The sequence below is a fragment of the Triticum urartu genome, chromosome 2 (genome assembly GCF_003073215.2).
Source record: "Triticum urartu cultivar G1812 chromosome 2, Tu2.1, whole genome shotgun sequence".
NCBI classification, from domain to species: Eukaryota; Viridiplantae; Streptophyta; class Magnoliopsida; order Poales; family Poaceae; genus Triticum; species Triticum urartu.
Genome location: NC_053023.1, coordinates 602,744,180 through 602,748,039, shown reverse-complemented (window position 1 = coordinate 602,748,039; position 3,860 = coordinate 602,744,180).

The following is a 3,860-nucleotide window of genomic DNA, read 5'->3' as shown; positions in this document are numbered from 1 at the left end:
AAATGCTGTTGCAAGAGTGCTAGTTTCTGTTAGTTTCAGATTCTTATCAGCAATTGCTCTTTTGTCATTTTTGCCATGATTAATGTGTGCATGCTATGATCCTGAGCTCTACATGTGTTTTGTTGTATGCCATGCCATCTTTACAGGGGTGTATGCCATGTATTTTTGTGATCTTTGTGGTGACTAGCACAAGCATGCAAAGTAGCTTACTCAATGTTGCTGATTTCAGGGACTTAGAATTTCACTAAGTCCTTGTCCTGCTGTAATTTTTATGACATGTGTTCATGTTGTTTCCTAGTGATCCGTGCCTCTCTTGAGCATGATCAGTAAGGATGTTTTGTAGATATTGTGGTGCTCTATCCATCCATGTCTTTGGTTGCATATATGGAGCACCCTAGCTTGAGTCAATCGAGCTCTACTTTTGCTATAAAATGTTCCTGGTAGATTGTTAACATGTTTAGCGATTTTGCCGAGCTTGTTGTTGTTGATCCATGTATGCTATGTTGTTGTTCTTGCCATGTCTAGCTTCTATGCCATGTCTACTTGCTAGGTGTATGCTTAGTTTGTCATGCAATGCCTTGTAGTGAGTGCATTGAGCTCGTTTACATGCCTACTTAATATCAGTTTTGCCATGCTCCAGTTTTTCACTAAGTCTGAATCTGTTAACGATAATTGCTATGTTCACATGCTTGCAATTGTATTTTCTGATCCCTTTTGGCTTATGGTCTGTAAGGGACTTTTATTATATGCTTTGAGTATCTTGATGCCATGCCTTGCTTTGCCATGATATGTTCCTGTAGCATGTAGTTATCTTGCTCTAAACATTGCTTCCTGTTGTTAAATTCCTGACATGCTGTTAATTTCACTAAGTCTGTAACCTGTTATCATTTGCTCTTTTGTCATGCTTGTTTGAACCTGCTATTGAGTGAATTAGCCGTAGCTCAGTGTTCATCTTTTGTCAAGCATCTTGAGTGGATCCCTGCCATGTATTTTATTGTTATGTTAGGGTGCAGTAGCTTGTTGTTCTTGATGCATTTAGATGGCCTCGTGCTGTTAATCGCAGCTTTGTGCCATTCTTGTTTTGCTTGCCATTTCCAAACCATGCATCCGATTCTGGTGATCTTTATATCGATTTCGACCAAAATCAACTCCTCTTTTCAGTGGCACTCTTGGTTTTCCAAGTTGAGGCCAGGTTCAATCATTTACTTTCCAAATCATGCATATGCATCGCATACCGCATCCCGCATATCATGCCTTGTTCTTGTGTTGGTTGTTTACTATGTTGTGTGCTTCTGTCCGGTGTTGCTTCTTCGGGTTGGATCCGGTAACGTCGCGTTTGTGAGGATCCGTTCGACTACGTCCGTTTGTCTTCTTCATGGACTCGTTCTTCTTCCTTGCGGGATCTCAGGCAAGATGACCATACCCTTGAAATCACTTCTATCTTTGCTTGCTAGTTGCTCGCTCTTTTGCTATGCCTATGCTACGATACCTACCACTTGCTTATCATGCCTACCATATTTGCCATGTTCAGACTCTAACCCACCTTGTCCAAGCAAACCATTGTTTGGCTACGTTACCGTTTTGCTCAGCCCCTCTTATAGCGTTGTTAGTTGCAGGTGAAGATGAAGTTTGTTCCTTGTTGGAACATGGAGATGTTGTTCCTTGTTGGAACATGTTTATTTGTTGGGATATCACAATATCTCTTATTTATATTAATGCACCTATATACTTGGTAAAGGGTGGAAGGCTCGGCCTTATGCCTGGTGTTTTGTTTCACTCTTGCTGCCCTAGTTTTCGTCATACCGGTGTTATGTTCCTTGATTTTGCGTTCCTTACGTGGTTGGGTGATAATGGGAACCCCTTGACAGTTCGCCTTGAATAAAACTCCTACAGCAAGGCCCAACATTGGTTTTACCATTTGCCACCTAGCCTTTTCTTTCCCTTGAGTCAGCCGGCTCAAGGGTCATCTTTATTTAAACCCCCAGGCCAGTGCTTCTCTAAGTGTTGGTCCAACCCAGAGCACCATGCAGGGCCATCCCTTGGCAACTTGGGTTACGTCGGCTCCTGTACGCTTATCTTATCCGGTGTTCCCTGAGAATGAGATATGTGTAGCTCCTATCGGGATTTGTCGGCACGGCGGGTGGTCTTGCTGGACTTGTTTTACAATTGTCGAAATGTCTTGTAACCGGGATTCCGAGTCTGATCGGGTCTTCCCACTAGAAGGAATATCCTTCGTTGACCGTGAGAGCTTGTGATGGGCTAAGTTGGGACACCCCTACAGGGATTTGAACTTTCGAAAGCCGTGCCCGCGGTTATGGGCAGATGGGAATTTGTTAATGTCCGGTTGTAGAGAACTTGACACTTGACCTTAATTAAAATACATCAACCGCGTGTGTAACCGTGATGGTCTCTTTTCGGCGGTGTCCGGGAAGTGAACATGGTGTTGGAGTTATGCTTGACGTAAGTAGTTTTGGATCACTTCTTGATCATACTTTATCGAACGTGCCTTGCCTTCTCTTCTCGCTCTCATTTGCGTATGTTAGCCACCAAATATGCTAGTCGCTTGCTACAGCTTCACCTCATACCTTTTCCCTACCCATACGCTTAAATAGTCTTGATCGCGAGGGTGTGAGATTGCTGAGTCCCTGTGGCTCACAGATACTTCCAAAAACCAGTTTCAGGTGCCGATGATTACCGTGCAGATGACGCAACCCAGCTCAAGGAGGAGCTCGATGAAGATCGTGTTCGTAGTCTTGTTTTGTTTCCAGTTGATCAGTAGTGGAGCCCAGTTGGGGTTGATCGGGGATCTGTGTAGCATTTGGGGTAGTCTTCTTTTATTTTGGTTCCGTAGTCGGACCTTGATTGTATCTGGCTGATGTAATGTTTTATTCATGTATTGTGTGAAGTGGCGATTGTAAGCCAACTATGTATCCCTTTTCCTTTTTGTATTACATGGGTTGTGTGAAGATTACCTCACTTGCGACATTGCTTTCAATGCGGTTATGCCTCTAAGTCGTGCTTCGACACGTGGGAGATATAGCCGCATCGAGGGCGTTACAATAGTGATGTGCATTACCGAGAGGGCCGAGAGATACCTCTCCGATACACGGAGTGACAAATCCTAATCTCGATCTATGCCAACTCAACAAACACCATCAGAGACACCTGTAGAGCATCTTTATAATCACCCAGTTACGTTGTGACGTTTGATAGCACACTAAGTGTTCCTCCGGTATTCGTGAGTTGCATAATCTCATAGTCATATGAACATGTATAAGTTATGGAGAAAGCAATAGCAACAAAGTAAATGATCATAGTGCTAAGCTAACGGATGGGTCTTGTCCATCACATCATTCTCTAATGAGATCCCGTTCATCAAATGAGAACACTTGTCTATGGCTAGGAAACTTAACCATCTTTGATTAACGAGCTAGTCAAGTAGAGGCATACTAGGGACACTCTGTTTGTCTATGTATTCACACATGTATCAAGTTTCTGGTTAATACAATTCTAACATGAATAATAAACATTTATCATGATATAAGGAAATATAAATAATAACTTTATTATTGCCTCTAGGGCATATTTCCTTCAGTCTCCCACTTGCACTTGAGTCAATAATCTAGTTCACATCGTCATGTGATTTAACACCAATAGTTCACATCTTTATGTGATTAGTTCACATCTCCATGTAACTAATACCCAAAGAGTTTACTAGAGTCAATAATCTAGTTCACACTGCTATGTGATTAATACCCAAAGAGTGATCATGTTTTGCTTGTGAGAGAAATTTAGTCAACGGGTCTGCCACATTCAGAGCCGTATGTATTTTGCAAATTTTTCTATGTCTACAATGCTCT